Source organism: Tribolium castaneum, chromosome 8 (assembly GCF_031307605.1).
Source record: "Tribolium castaneum strain GA2 chromosome 8, icTriCast1.1, whole genome shotgun sequence".
Taxonomy (NCBI): Eukaryota; Metazoa; Arthropoda; class Insecta; order Coleoptera; family Tenebrionidae; genus Tribolium; species Tribolium castaneum.
The window spans coordinates 412,365-429,376 of record NC_087401.1 but is presented as its reverse complement, the minus strand read 5'-3'; the positions used below and the strand labels follow the sequence as shown (position 1 = coordinate 429,376).

The following is a 17,012-nucleotide window of genomic DNA, read 5'->3' as shown; positions in this document are numbered from 1 at the left end:
TCTTTCCAAATACTACAAAGTGTAGTTGGCCTGTGAAAATCTCTACAAAATTTGAAACACCTCGTTATATTATCTTTGGCCTTCAAAGCAATAGAGAAGGACAACTTGATAAAAATATGAGTAAATTTGATAGAGGCGATATAACCAATATGAGAGTATTTCTAAATAATGAACGATATCCGTATGAAAATTTAAATATTTCATATAAAAAACACCATTTCGGTATATTATATGAAATGTTTACAAACTTTAGATCCCGATACTATTATACAGATAAAAAAGAAACACACATTACACCTACACAGTTTTTCGACAGTTATCCACTAATCATAATTGATTGTTCGATGCAAAAAACTGGTTTACAAACACAGTCTATTGCACTGAGAATTGAATTTGATACAGACACCGGTATAAGTGAGGGAACCACTGCATATGCATTAGTCATTAGTGACCGAGCCTTTACATATACACCGTTGACAAAATCTGTAAAACAAGTCTAAATTAATATTAATAGTAATGGAGAACGAAGTGATTATAGACGTTCAAGGTTACAAAATTGGAAAAAAGTTTATAGTTAAAGAACTGGCTGCTTTAAGAGGAGACAAACTCGCACACTATGTTTTTCAACCCCCTTTCCCTTCACAACTTTTGAATCCTCAAGATGAAAAACAAGTAAAATGGTTAATGAAGTATTATCATTGTATTGACTGGAATATGGGACATATTCCATATTGGAAGCACGTACAAGTTATAAACAATGTGTTGAAGGATGTTGACAAAATTTACGTAAAAGGAAAAGAAAAAGCCGAATTTTTGAAAAAATATACACATAAACAAGTTATTGAATTTCCACAACAACCAACATTACACGCCGATAAAGTTAAATGCATGTACCATCTAAACGATAACGCATATTGCAGTCTACATAACGTATTTTTTTTAAAACAAACATTTCGTTAAAAGTGTACAAAACATTGTGTAAATAATCTCAACTCATCAGTCTATTAGTAATCATGGATCAAGAGAGTTGGATAACGTGTCGTAATAATCCAGGACATCGCCTGAAAGTAAAACATCTTCGACGACATTTACGAAGATGTCTTCCACATCGTGAATATTCTTGGAGGAGTTTTGATTGCGGAAATGGGAATTATTTTGATTCATCTTTATCCCATAATACTAATAATGATTATCAACAATCATCGAGAAGCAACTTTGAAAATACAAACTCTTCAAAAAATATTTTTTGTAATGAAATGGAATATTAATTGAATTAATTAATTGTAGTATTTATAAATAAATGTTATAAATTTATAAACATTTGTATTTTTTTCATAATATTTACCACTCCCTTACACTTTCAATAATCCTTGTACACCACCCAAAAAATTCATTTCATTTATAAAAAAGAGTTGATTATTGCAGTGGATATGAGTGATTTTTCTCATTTATTCAATAAATTAAACAGGTTAACGATGTCCTTGAAACAGGCGGTTACACTCCACCCTGTCTACATAGGTCTTCTTTTTACATTTTTTTTGTGTCTATATGTTAACCTTGATGGAATACACCAATGTAGTTGCAGTAAGAAGTTGACCTTGACGGGAGCTTTCAACAATTTATAAAATTGCAAGGAGTGCATGCAGAAATTCATTCTGTGTTGTACAGGTAGTCTGTGTACGAAATAATGTGTTCAAATTATTTTGCTCATTTTAAACCGTGTTCTCATGGTGACGAGTGTTCTCAGTGTCCCGGTCCCTCAACTAGGACAACTGTAAGTAACCAGTCATCCAAGTTATTATTTAAAGTATTGAAGGGAAAAGTTGCAAATCCCTATCAAAACCGTAGTGGTTTTAATAGGGATAAACCTAGAATCAATATCGTTTCTGATGTAATTATTAGACCTGCTAATTCAAAATTAATCAAAAATGATGAGACACAATTTGAACAATTTGCCAAGTCGTCTTTAAGTCAATCTTTGAGGGAAGATTGTCTTGAAGAGGATGTGATTGAATGTAGTCAGTTAAGTGTGAAAGAGAAGCAATTAGCTAATCACGCTGTTGCTAACATTGTTCAAATCGTTGATGAGGATGATGATTCTATGGTTACTCCTTCATCACAACCTGATAGTGAATTATCGTTTTCTTTACCATTCACGCAATACCTGGCTCAACATGGTATTGAAAATGATTATTCGGACGACATCTCGTTGACCTTAATAGACCAGTTTATTAACGAAGACGAGGCGGCGTCCAATCCGGTTGTGGATGAAGGAACTTGTCCCATCAATAATTCGGTTACCGATGAGTTAAATGTATTTGATAATGATATGGTGGTGGTGGAAGAACCCCCAATCTCTCCCAGTCCACCACTACCACCACAAAGCCCCTTCGTTGAGCCAGTGTTTACCCGCCCCGTTACACCAACATCTCCTGAAGCGGCACCCGCGATATTAACTCAACCCCCTATGATAATATCGCAGGACATCATTGACGCTTTATCGGAGCCTTGGGTTGAGGTGGAAAATGTTATCAATGGTAACGTTGAACATCCCCCTCAACCCAATTCACCGATTATTGAGGAAAATGATGTTCTGCCAGAGAGATTGGTGGTGGTAGAGGCCGAAAATAACATCATTCGGTCACCATCACCACCACCGTCACCCATGATATTATCACAGGGCGTCAATGACATACAACAACCATCTGGATCCGAGGTTGATGTGGAACTTAACATCATCACACCACCACTCCCTCAGCCTCCTGCAACGTTCGATCCGATGAGTATTATTACTCAAAATGTCATTGACGCACTGGCAGAGCCGTGGGTTGAAGAGAGGAGGCAGGGTGAAGAGATGGATGTTGAAAATGACATCATTCAACCCTCTCAATTGTCACCCATTCTAGGGCAAATAAATAATAGAGTTGAGAATAGGGTGGAGGGTGGAGACGTTGATGTCGAAAACGAAGACAATGACGACGACGACAACATCATTCCACCCACTCCCCCTCACTCACGATCAAGGAGGAGTCGGCGCCCTAGAAAGCCTCGTAGACGTGCGCGAAAGTCCCCATTAATATTAATTACTAATAATTATAATATTAATATTAATATTAATATTAATGATGTTAATATTAATAATTATTATTAATAAATCCTATTTCCGTCCTACACTCATATCAAGTACATTTAATTCGGACGTGATTTTCCAAATTTTAACATCATACTACCTACAACACGATGGCAAGCATGCTGCTCCTCCTCGAGGTCTTGCTGGATACCTATCTTTGAACACAAAAAATATATATTTATATAGTATAAATAAAAGTCTTTCAAAGATAGTAACAGAAGGCAGCAAATTTATAATTAAACTTTATTAGTAACCTGTTTAATTTATTATTTCATATTTTCATAAGAAAATGCATCACTGTGAAAACTGTAATAAACAATTTACAACCCGTCAATCACGACTACGCCATGAAAAGCTCTATTGTCAAGTGGTCAAAAAACAGGAAAATGGAGGACCGGCCGCCAAAAAACAGAAAATATGTCATTCAACTGGTAAGTTTTAACTAATAGGTACTCTATTTTCAATTATTTTTCTTTTCTAGCTAGCAACAATTATATGTGCGTTACATGTAATCAAGAAATTGCTCCAAAGCTTATTACGGCTCATGAGAGAAGTAGACAGCATAGAAATAATTGTCAAAGTACTCCCTTGGAGGATGGGGTGTTTGCACTCAGCAGTGCATTTAAATCACGCATCGCTTCATATAGGATTTGTGATGAGGGCGATTATATCGATTTAAATGAATTTATGGATAAAATTCACAATAAATTACTTGGACTTATTGTTTCACAAATTGAAAAATTTAGTACAATCAAAATTAATTTGGAATTATTTGGATTGTATACCATTGAGTCAAAAAATATATTTGATGTAAAATCTTTCAATACTACTAACAGAATTGTCACTTTAGGCACGAATATTAGGAATATGTTGTATGACTTTCAAGAAGTTATTAGTCAAAAAATGATGGATTTTTTGGAACGAGATTCAGGTAGTTATATATTGTAAAAATCTTTATAATACAATTATTTTTTTGCTTCTTTATTTTAGGCTGGACACTTGTGAAAATCTTACATTTAGAATTAAATGTAAACTATTACAATCCATTGAAAGCTTCATCGTATATCCCACTACCGCCAAGCGTGAAAATGAAGAGGGCAATAGTTAATGTTCAAAATCAGGATATTCATTGTTTTGGTTGGAGTGTCGTAGCAGCAGTGTGTCTACCTATGGGACCAGAACATTTACCCAGTTCATATCCACATTGGTCGACACTTTTTAATTTCCAAGGTATTGAATTTCCTGTAAAACTGGATAGTATTGCAAAATTTGAAAGTCAAAATAATGTCTCTATTAATGTTTACGGACTTGAATTACTTTATGTAAACAATAAGGTAAAATTTGAAATTGTGGGACCATTATATTTTACAAACTTTAAGAAACCGGTACATATAAATTTATTATTGTTGAGTGATAACGATGGTAATCAACATTACTGTACAATAACTAATTTGCCACGTTTAGTATCTTCCCAACTCTCAAAACATCATCATTCAAAATTTTTTTGTGATGGATGTCTACAATATTTCACAACCCAAGCTTTATTAGATAGACATTCTTCGACTGATTGTGGAAAACTTTATGCTAGAATCCCAAATAATGAATTAATAACAAATAGATTTGGTTATAATGTTCCCGCTAATGTATTAGAATTTCAAAATTATCATCATAAAATGACTATCCCATTTATTGTTTATGCTGATTTCGAATGTTTATTGAAACCTATGAGTACAGTTGCACCAAATCCAAATCAATCATTTTCGATAAAAACTTTTATCCATCAACCATATTCATGTGCATATTACATTAAATGTTCATATAATGATCAATTATCTAAATTCCAAAGTTTTCGAGGACAGTCATCTGTGGTTGACTTTATTACAGCATTAGAAATAGATTTGATAGAGATTTATAAAAAGTATTTAAGTATTGTACAACCAATGCTTCCATTAACTATTCAAGAAGAGTTTGATTATCTTACAGCAACGGAATGTCATATTTGTCAAAAACCTTTTCAACAGAATGATATTAAAGTAAAAGATCACTGTCATTTAACGGGTCGTTATAGGTCCGCCGCGCACAGTAATTGTAACTTGAATTTTCAAATTCCAAATTTTATTCCGATAGTATTTCATAATTTAACAAATTATGATAGTCACTTATTCATTAAAGAGTTGGCCCTTGAAGAAAGTGAAATTAATATCCTTGGTAAAACTAAAGAGAAATATATTACATTTTCGAAAAAAATTTGTGTAGGCGAATATCTAAATTCAAACAATCGAATAGTCAAGGAGCACTTACACTTGCGTTTTATAGATAGTTTTCAGTTTTTGGCATGTTCATTAGAAAAACTGGCAGCAGCCTTGGATGATGCTCAATGTATGGAAGTAAAACGATACTTTCCCGTTGACAGAGAATTTCAGTTAATTAGACAGAAAGGGGTTTTTCCATATTCATTTATCGATGATTTTTCTAAATTAGATCTCATGGAATTACCACAAAAAATTGATTTTTACGATAAACTTCGCGATGAGCATATTTCTGAAGATGATTATCAACGAGCTAATACCGTATGGAATACATTCCATTGTCAGACTCTAGGCGAATATTCTGATCTCTATTTAAAAAGTGATATTTTACTATTAGCTGATGTCTTTGAGAATTTTCGAAACATGTGCCTTAAGCATTATGAACTTGATCCAGCACATTACGTGACAGCACCATCTCTTAGTTGGAATGCTATGCTTAAATTTACCCATGTAAAATTAGAATTATTGACTGATATAGATATGTTGCATTTTTTCAAAAAAGGGATTCGTGGGGGAGTTAGTACATGTGTTAAACGAGCGGCTCAAGCAAATAATAAATTTCTTCCAAATTATGACCCTTCGAAACCGACATCATACATTTTATATCTCGATGCAACAAATCTCTATGGTTGGGCTATGAGTGAAGTACTCCCTTTAGGTGGATTTACTTGGTTAACGCAAGACGAAATTAATTCACTTAGTATTATGGATTTGACTGATACCACACCTGAAGGTTATGTCCTTGAAGTAGATATCTCTTATCCTTATCATTTACACAACTCTCATAATGATATGCCATTTCTACCTGAAAATTTAATTCCACCAAACGGAAAATGTGCGAAACTCATTCCAAATCTATGTGCTAAAACAAACTACATAATACACTATCGAAATTTAAAACAAGCTCTACAAAATGGACTAGAATTGACAAAAATTCATAGAGTACTAAAATTCAATCAATCGTCATGGCTCAAACCATATATTGATTTAAATACGAAATTACGAAATCAGACTAAAAATAAGTTTGAAAAAGATTTATTTAAACTCATGAATAATAGCGTGTATGGAAAAACCATGGAAAATGTCGATAATCGGGTAGATATTAAACTGGCTACACATTGGAAAAAAAACGGTCACAAGTATGGAGCAGAGACATGGATAGCCAAACCACAATTTAAAAATTGTTCTATTTTTACTGAAAATTTAGTTGCAATAGAAATGAATAAAGTTCAAGTAACGTATGATAAACCTATTTATGTAGGATTCAGTATATTGGAAATTTCAAAAACTTTAATGTATGACTTTTTTTATAATTTCCTTAAAGTTAAGTATGGAAATAATGTACAGCTTTTGTATACGGATACGGATTCATTAATTTTAGAAATTTATACGGAAAACGTATATAATGATATTAAACAGAATATCGATCGGTTTGATACTTCAAATTATCCCGAGAATAATATTCATGATATTCCTAAAACTGTGTCTATTATCGGTAAAATGAAAGATGAGTATGCTGGTGTACCAATTGTACTTCTTTATGGCACCGGTGCCAAAGCATATTGTGTGCAAACAGTGAATGATTTAATTAAAAAGGCTAAAGGTGTAAGTAAACATGTAATTGATAAATCTCTAACACTGTTACAATATCGGGCAATTGCAACAAATCCTTCATCTTCATCAGTTTTCTGTGTTATGAACGTTTTCAAATCTTATTTACATAATATGTATACCGAATTAAGGAATAAAATAGCACTGTCTAATTTCGATGATAAACGATACATTTTAGGTAATTCAATTGATACATTAGCCTGGGGACATTACGATATTGATAGAGATCGAAATTTAGATTCTCTAATTAGAGAATTGCAAAAATATGTGGAACCCACTGATTGAATTTTACCTTATTGTAGATATGTAACGATATGTAACCATTTATTTATACTACGTATTTATTATTATTATTATTATTATTATGTATTTATAATTGATGTAATGTGTAAAGTATTTTTATTTGTATTCTGTAAGTCAACAATGAAACTTGTGCAACAAAAAGATTTATTAAAAATTTCTAACCACGACTATTCAGTTTGTGTACCCTATCAACAGTTTCCTAAACATAATACTTTATTCAATAATAGTGTAAAAAGAGGACTAGTGGTTGGACGTTCTGGATGTGGAAAAACAAATGTGATATTAAGTCTCTTGCTGCATCCAAATGGATTACGCTTCACAGACATTTACTTATTTTCAAAAACCCTACAACAACCAAAATATCAATTTTTAAAATCGGTTCTGGCACCTCTCGATAAAGTCGGTTACTATGAATATGAAGATGGTGCCGAAATTCCTCCTCCTAAAGAAATCAAACCCTATTCCATAATAATATTTGATGATGTAGTCACTTGTAACCAAAATATAATACGTGATTATTTTTGCTTTGGTAGGCATTATAATATCGATTGTATATTTATTAGCCAAACGTATTCTTCCATTCAGAAACAATTAATTCGTGATAATGCTAATTTCATAATTATCTTTCCTCAGGATGTATTGAATTTAAAACATATTTTTAATGATCACGTTGGTACAGATATGTCATTTGAAACCTTTCAGAAAATGTGTTCACAGTGTTGGCAAAAACCGTATGGATTTGTTACTATTGATAAGGATGCTGAACAAGACAATGGGCGTTATCGTAACGGTTTTGATCAGTTCATTAAAATATAAATGTAAATGTTTGTCAAAGATTTATTTATTAGTCGACGATCGACATGGATAAACGTTTAGCTTTAGAGCTGGATAAGGCAAGACGACACGTTAAACAAAAAGTACGATCATTATCTTCACACATTGCAAGTTCGCAAAGACGTTTCGCAACCCATATTCAACCTCTAACTGATCCAATAAAAAGTTTAATTTCTGAAATTAAACATGAACGCGAAGTTGTCCCAAAACAGGAAAAAATATCAATTCATCATGAGATCAAGCAACCGGAGGCGAAGCGACTTTTTGAGTCAACGACTACAAGCCGTAGTACTACATCGCTCGATCCACGATTCAGTTTAATGCGACAACATGCGGCTGCTAGCACACCCAGAGAGGAGGGAGAATCACTCAGGAATGTGACCATTGGAAAGTTGCAAGAAACATTAATAAATTTGTCAAAAACCGATGCATTTCGCCATTTTCTTAAACAATGGACCGGTTTACCTCGACAGTACATTGAAGATATGATTATTGACACAGAAAACAAATTTGATCATCAATATGGTGTGAGACATGGAACCGAGGCAAATAAATTTTTTATTGGCAATTCTGAAATTGATTTCAAAGACGATCATGTAATCGTTCAAAATGTAGCTTATCCTGATACACCTGGATTGTATGAATTATTATTTAAAAAAAATCCAACTAATTATACTCAATCAGATTTAGAAACTTATCGAAATATTGTCATTCGAACCAATGCAGACAGAAAAAACTATAAACCAAATGCACAAATTCTGGGTAATGTAGGGAACAAATATAAAACAATTATTCGACATTTCTCGAGACAGCCACAACCGCTTCAGGAACACCGTGCATCTCAGTCGCCGCCATTTTACAGTGATACTGAAGAAAGCCTTGATGCAGATCAAGGTCAATCGACTCCTGTCCAGCAACGAAGCCGCAGTAGTAGTCTTTCAATTCTCGTACCACCAGCACGTAAACAGTATCCGCGACTTCGCAACATACCTGCAATACAACGATTGCAGACTCAAGGTCATGAACAATCAACTCCGACAAGTAGTATCCAACCAATATCAAAAAGAGTTAAGGGTGGTAGTATTCTTCGCACATTGGCTTTAACAGATAAAAATTTAGAATTTGTTCCCTACAAAAATCCCAACACACTCGTAAATAGACTACGTCTTTTATTATCATCGACAGTAGCTGGTAATAATAATCATATGAATGAAATCAATCGCATCATAACAGAATTGCGTGAATCGAAAATAATTCGTTAATAATTTAGAGACGACTTGTATATATTGCAAACACATTATATTTTATAGTTAGTATTTCTACATACTTTATTCATTCAATAGACAAGAATATGACATTAGATAAATTTGGTGAACACATTAGTGAACACAGAATTCGGACAACTTTACAACGTGTCAAATCTTTCTCATATACCACAATCTCACTCTTTGGGACACTGGATCCAGCTAAAAAACTTTTTGTATTATTTAATATTGGTACGAATTATATTTTCCCATTAAAAGAAGCAACGATTACGTCTGTAAATGGTAATCCATCGAGCGGGTGGATTGCATTAATTAATTCGAAACAAACTACGAATTTAATTGGTCAAATTTTACGTGAAGGTGACAAACTATCATTTAAATATGGACCCAAAACATCAGAAGCTAAACCGATATATATAGAAATAGTTTTAAAAGTACCAATCCACCATGAAGCGTAGTGATTTAAATATTAAGCGTCAAGTTGTTAATGAACTACATGCACCGGCGAGAGTGAACTTTAAAAGACGACGTGTGATAGTGAAAGGTTTAAATGATTTATTGCAACTCGATCTGGTTGAAATGATACCATATTCACGCGTCAATAAAGGCTTTAAGTATATCTTAATGGTTATCAATGTTTTTTCTAAATTTGTATGGGCTGTTCCATTAAAGAATAAGTCGGCTTTAAGTGTTGTAAATGCAATGAGTGAAATTTTAAAATCTCGACGTAACGTTCCTAAAAACATTCAAACAGATCTGGGAAAGGAGTTTTACAATAAACATTTTCAACAATTAATGAATAAATACAAAATTAATCACTACAGTTCTTATTCGAATTTAAAAAGTAGTGTCGTCGAGCGCGTGAATCGAACAATCAAGGGAATGATGTATAAAGAATTTTCGGTGCAAGGTCACTACAACTGGATAAACATTTTACCTGACATAATAAAAAAATACAATAATACCAGACATAGGACTACTGGTTTAAAACCGATTTCAATAAATAAGAAAAACGAACGCAAAGTTTTGGATCAAGTTTATAGTCATCTTAAAACAATGGACATTTATAAACCCAAATTTAAAGTTGGTGATTTTGTTCGAATTAGTAAACATCGACATCTTTTTAAGAAAGGGTACACCCCAAATTGGAGTAATGAAGTATTTACAGTTTCGAAGATTCAAAATACTAATCCTAGAACTTATTTGCTACAAGATGTTTCTGAAGAAACAATACGAGGAGGTTTCTACACTGAAGAATTACAAAAAGTTAAATATCCGAATGTATATCTCGTTGAGAAAGTTTTACGAAAGAAAGGTAACCGTTTATTCGTCAAGTGGAGTGGAATGGATAAAACTCATAACTCTTGGATTAATTCATCGGATATTACATAGATAATTATTATTATGAATTGTTTTTTTTAATAAAATAAACTAAAAGGAATCAATTAAAACACTTTATTTCATCAATATTATAGGTAGTACATTAAATATCCTTAAATCTATTATAAATCCTCCATATTATTCTACCACTTATTTAATTATAAACTAATTAAATCAAGACGTCTCTTGAAACCTTTAGTTTACCTCACCTTTGGCGCGCGCCCGACACTGATCAAGGTTAACAAGTCTGCATCACATTACCTATGCATAAGAAGACGCCCATAAATAATACATGAATACAAATACTATAAAAAATAAAACTACAACAATGCTATTTTTAGTAACTAATTTGAATTTTTGAATTGTAGTTTTGTCTGTGGAAAGCAATTTCACATATCCACATTTTGGAGAATGTTTTTTATGCTCCATAAACGCATCATCACTTTTTTCCCATCGTGAAATTATTACTCCACAAACAAAACACTGGGTACAATCAGATATTTGAATATAAAACAATCCCGCTTTTGCTAAACTCCATGGAGATGGGTATGAATGTACCCAGTTCTTATATGATAACAGTCTTTTATCAAAACACTCGTATAAACATTTTTCATATTGTCCATCGTCTAGACACATGATTTTTATTCATTTATTTTAAGAAACTATCACTAGCACAAAACGCACACTACTTCACACACATAAGTCTTTTTCCGATAATTTCATCCTACTCTTCGGCACTCTCGTTAACTGTAAATGAAATATACATTTCTTTAATTTCTTTTCATCCTCCATTTTACATTATGTTCACTCACCTAATATTTCATCATCAACACGTTGAAACTCAAAACAATGTGCAGATGTCGGGTTTCTAGCATCTTCTTTTCCCAAATATATTAAATATAGTGGACGTGGATCTCGTAATAACTCATCAATTTTCTCCTCAGTTAAATAATCACTTATTCTTCTCGGCAGAAACACTGCATAATTGTCCAACTCAACAAGCACTGAATTTCCGAACAGAGACTTTGTGCGTCTAATATTATGTATGCGGAATCTTGTGTTCAACTCTAGCTCACCAGCTTTTAAAATGGGTTTCTGTCCGCATCGAGCGATTCGATTCAATACATCCATGACCCAGCAGCGAATACTCTTAGACATTAACACAGATATATGCACTTTTTTTATATTATTATTTCTCGGAGGATTAAATCAGTACTGACTGCTATCAAACTTGTACTAAATTCTATATATTAACTATACCCCCACTTTTTAACCTTGAATGAAAATGCATCAATATTGTGGCCTTGAAAAAGTGAGATAATGAGAAAAAGTGAGATGAAAACATCAAAGATAAAGAGGGAATGAGTGGTCTTGAAACAGTGAGCGACTCTCTGCTTGCAGGTCACACTTACTTGTATCAGTAGGTTGAAATAGGTGTACATAAAAACATGTAGCTTTTTTTTACAACTTTTATTTTTTTTATACAATAATATAATATTTACAGTTTACTACGACTACTACTACTTTGCTAAACTTATTCTACACTATTTTTACGAAAGAACCCCGACCCTAAAAAAATTCACAATAAATTACTGTTGAAAAAGATTCAATAAAACTTACTTCTTTAATTTAAGGCATTATGATTCCTTTTAGATTTTAAGAAGTCGAGGTAGCTGGGCTCATTGAAATGATCCCAGTTCTCCTCTTCTTCCTTCATCATCACTTCACATGAGGATCTTTGTTTTTCGACATTATGAATTTTTTTAGATTTCAGGAAGTCGAGGTAGCTGGGCTCATTGAAATGATCCCAGTTCTCCTCTTCTTCCTTCATCATCACTTCATGTAAGGCCCTTTGTTTTTCTTTATCGGCCCGATGGCACTTCCATATGTGCCTTTCGAGCCGAAACCAAAGAAGAATGTGGTTTTTGTCGTATGGACAAACTATGATATCCTCTGAAAAAAAATTATTTCCAACTAAACTACTAAAAAAATATTAAACTTACCAGGAGTATTATAAATAGAACTTTTTCTGATGGGTTCCATTTTTAAAGAATTTCTTGTTATAGTAGATATACACAAGAACTGTGTTACACAACACAACACATTATCTTTTATACAGTTTGGGGTGGAAAATGAGTAAGGACAATTGCGCGATTCATCTTGAATGAGTGAGGAGTTGTTGGCCTTGAAAAAGTGGGGAGTAGCATGAATAACTTGACCTTGAAAACATCAAGGTCCAATAATGCCTTGGCCTTGAAGTGGTGGGGGAAGTGGGAGGGGTTGGCCTTGAAAAGTAAGAGAGAGAACGAGTGGCCTTGAAAGAAAGAGAGGGAAAATGGGCGGGGCCAAACTCAAGGTCAAGGTTGTGTTGTGTTGTCCCCCCATTCGTTATCTACTCTGAGCAAATTAAAAAAATGAAAAATCCTAAAAGACGACCACGATGGTCACTTCAAGATATTTCCAAGGCAATTGTCATTTATTCCGCTGGACCTCGAGCCTATCGTTTACTTAAAAAAAAAAAGGATACCCTTTTCCGGCAGTAACAATTTTGCGATCTTGGCTGAAAAAAATTAAAATTTCTTGTAGCATTTTGAAACCCCATCAAACTTAATGAGATGAAGGACACAGACAAAGTTTGTATATTGTCGTTTGATGAGATCAAACAAATCAATGACGAAACAGTTAAACCATATATCATGCGTTCATTTAAAAACCTTGGCTCAGTTGACTGTGCTTTAAATTTGAACTTGGGAACAGTGTAATCGGATCCGGAAATAGTTGCCGGCAGTCATTTATGGAATGTCAAAAAGTTTTGAGGTTAGGTATTTTTCCACCCTTGTAATCTCGTTTTACTCGTTACTTGTTTTGCTTTGCATTTAGTCTTATTTCATCGTATTTTTCTCTCTGTTCAACGTTTTCAGAACTCCATAATTGTGTGTGAGTGCACAATTTTTTGTGGTTTGACTGCATTGTGCGAATTTTGCATTTTATTATGCTTTAGTTCGTTGTTCGAGTGTTAATCATGTTTTTTTCATAACAACATAAAATGTTTATGTTGGAATCGTACTGCCCCAACGGATGAAAAAAGATATTTGCATCGAAGGTCTAAAAGTGGCAGCAAAATGAAATCACCTAAATTTTTAAATTTTTTTTTTTTTTCTACTTTTTGAAATTATGGCTGCCTTGGGTCACTGCACGCATTTCTGTGCTTGATTTAACTTTCAGCAGGTTTTTGAGTGAAATCAAAGAAATTTTCGTTTGGCAATATTGACATTTCGTAATGGGAGTGGCCCCGTCGACTGTCAAAATTCTACGCTGGAAAATTAAAAAACAAAAGAAGATTCCACAGTCTCCTGAGCCAAGGTTTTTATTTGAACGCTCAATAGTTACGCTCAAGTTGCTATGTTGCGAGGTTTATTTTCAAACTGGAAGCAACCCATTTTTTATGATTTCGACCGCAAGATGGACAAGGACTACTTACTTAACATAATAAATTATGTTGAACAGTCAGGTGAGACTAACAATTTTTTTCTATTTTTGATAATTATTGCCTTTTTTACAAGCTTTAATATTGTGGGCATGGTTAGCGATCTTGGTGGAGGAAATAGATCACTTCATAAAGAGTTAGAAGTGTCACTAGAAAAAAACGTGGTTCAAAAACCCTTACAATGAACACAAAATATACGTTTTTGCTGATGTCCCGCATCTTATTAAACTTCTTCGCAATCATTTTGTTGATAGCGGTTTAATTCTGAACAATACAGAAATTAATAAGACAGTGATTGAGGAACTTCTGGAAGGGACTAGTGCATCTGATTTGACTATTGCTCACAAAATTTCAAAGGAAAATCTATATGTCAAAAGTGCTGGGAGACAGAAAGTGAAGCCTGCTACTAAACTGTTTTCTCACACTGTTTCTAAGGCCATTTCAAGGTGTGGCATGAATGGTCAGTTAAAGTCTGAAAACTGGATGGAATGCGCAGAATTTTTTAAATTAGTGAGTGCTTTATCTATTTTTTATCATGTTAACAACAACAACCTATTTTCTAGGTAAACGACTGGTTTGATTGTCTGAATGTGCGCGTCCCAGAAGCAGATTCTCGCAAATGAATGAAAGCTTATGGATTATCCCTTGAAGTCCAAAATGATATTATCAGCCAAATGACTTCTGTGGTTAAAAATCTTCTAGTAAAAGGGAAAAAATCCCTTTTGCCTTTTCAAAACGGTACAACCCTACAAAGTTTTATTTATATACAATTTTTATTTTATTGTAGGAATCATAATTACTAACACATCGCTACCGCTTCTTTATGAAGATCTTGTGGCAAGATTTGACACAAAATTTATTTTAACGTACCGCCTTAACCAAGACGTGTTGGAAAATTTTTTCGGGGCTATAAGAGCCAAAGGAGGTCTTCATGATCATCCCGATCCCATCGAGTTCAGATATCGTCTGCGATCTTATATTTTAGGCAGGAACGAAGGATCTCTTTCGGCATATGGAAACGTTGAAGAAAACAATACGCCTTAAATTCAGATGAAGTAAATCTAAGTGGGCAGTGTTTTGCGCGTCTCATGGAAAAGGAAACAGACATTGAACAAGAAATACATCTTGATTTTACTGAACTTGAAGACGTTGTGTATGATGGTTTGGAACATCTTGCGGGGTTCACAAAAAGTTAATGAACCAGGCTGTTTACTTGCAAGTTCTAGTGAGGCGTCTTTTTCTAGGGTTAACCATCTAAATGAAGGTGGTTTAACTAAACTATCACCAGAATTTATGGTTCAAATGGAACAGTTGGAGGCTATTTTTAATAATGTTAATTCAGATAGCATTCTAATTACAAAAGATTACTTAAAGAATTTGTTAATGGAGAGTTCAAATGTTACCTGCAGTCAGAAATCAAAAGAATTATTTTTTTGAAGTAGGATGTTTTTCAGAATGCGACATTTAAACAAAGAGTTAACAAACTGTACTTTAAAAACGCAAAGAAAGTTAAACAAAACAATTAATTAAAACACAAAGGTTGTTTTTTTTTTTTCATAATAAACTATAGGAGTACATGTTACTACAATTTTCTATGTTTTTTCTACTTACTAATTTGCTCAGAGAACAATTATATTTGGTTTATTTTAAATTTGCGCTATCGGCTACTAACCACATGACGTAATGCGCAGAACTCGACAAGATTGAAACCGGCTAGTGTCATATCTTCTAAGTTATTGTATCATGCTCGAGTAACAAGTACAGTCGTTAAGGCTTCAGGGTACCGAAGCGATTGTTGAGAATTGGTGTACTACAAGTTGCATACTTTTTTTAGACCTGTTTTCAGTGACAGCTGTCAATCATCGGATAGGCATCCGACCTTCGCCTCGGGGTGTCTTGTCCCTTCTCATAAAATGCAAATAATGTAAACAAACTGAATTCCACTATCGCCCACGATAGTTTCTCTTATTTCAGAGATTCAAGCAACATACAGTGAAAAATACGTTTTTTATTTTGTTAAAAAAATTTGATACTAAAGAATAATAAAATACTAGCATAGTTTTGTAAAAAATAATACACCATTACACCATTTATTTATTGGGTTTTATGTTTTAATTAACCGAATTCTGTTCGCTATATTATGTGTCATGTGCATTTCTAATTGGATCACTTGCATTGAAAAAATATAAAATAAAAAAATTAATTGGTGAAACATTATTGTTCTTTCAGAAAACAGTTTAACTTTAAAGAAGTTACTAGGAATATCTCATTAAAATGATGAAAACTTCTTTAAACCCGCTTTTTCGTCTGATAATTTTATCCAGGTAATAAATTCTGAAAAATACATTGTTGTAAAAATTTATTGTAACTATACCCAGTAATAATTATAGTACAAATAACGTATCGAGAGATTGTAAGATCCAGTCTTAGGGATATAATTTGTTTACGTTACGCCTAGTAAAATAAATGATACTTTTATAATTATGTATTATTTTAGAATTTAGGAATTATTTCTCGTTTTTTTATTAAATTTATACAATTTTTCTATAACTAGCTTGCGAAGATATAGCTGTGTTACTCTTACATTATATAAATTTTGTGTATTTCTTTAAAATATAAGTAAACATTGCTAAAGATCGGGTACCTGAAACTGAAATCACATGTAAACAAAAATGTTTATTAGAAAGTTTAGA

At 33.1% G+C, this 17,012-nt stretch overlaps 4 long non-coding RNA genes across 5 annotated transcripts; 3 read left to right on the top strand and 1 right to left on the bottom strand.

The window, feature by feature from the left end:
- Window positions 1-1,643: 1,643 nt before the first annotated feature.
- On the top strand, window positions 1,644-3,023 carry LOC135266890 (uncharacterized). Its single transcript, XR_010335103.1, has 2 exons — window positions 1,644-1,774; window positions 2,681-3,023. It is a non-coding gene; the product is annotated as an uncharacterized LOC135266890 (long non-coding RNA).
- Window positions 3,024-3,137: 114 nt separating this feature from the next.
- Window positions 3,138-7,520, top strand: LOC135266889 (uncharacterized). The gene is made up of 2 exons (XR_010335102.1): window positions 3,138-4,061; window positions 4,121-7,520. It is a non-coding gene; the product is annotated as an uncharacterized LOC135266889 (long non-coding RNA).
- A 3,373-nt stretch (window positions 7,521-10,893) lies between these two features.
- Window positions 10,894-13,236, bottom strand: LOC135266888 (uncharacterized). Its single transcript, XR_010335100.1, has 3 exons — window positions 12,836-13,236; window positions 12,453-12,785; window positions 10,894-12,401 (listed from the first exon to the last, which is right to left on the bottom strand). It is a non-coding gene; the product is annotated as an uncharacterized LOC135266888 (long non-coding RNA).
- A 258-nt stretch (window positions 13,237-13,494) lies between these two features.
- Window positions 13,495-16,800, top strand: LOC103314244 (uncharacterized). 2 transcript variants are annotated; one of them, XR_010335101.1, is made up of 5 exons: window positions 13,509-14,343; window positions 14,396-14,829; window positions 14,883-15,057; window positions 15,107-15,510; window positions 15,564-16,800. It is a non-coding gene; the product is annotated as an uncharacterized LOC103314244 (long non-coding RNA). The 2 variants fall into 2 exon arrangements; XR_511646.3 differs by having other exon boundaries at window positions 13,495-14,343; window positions 15,107-16,800.
- Window positions 16,801-17,012: the final 212 nt, after the last annotated feature.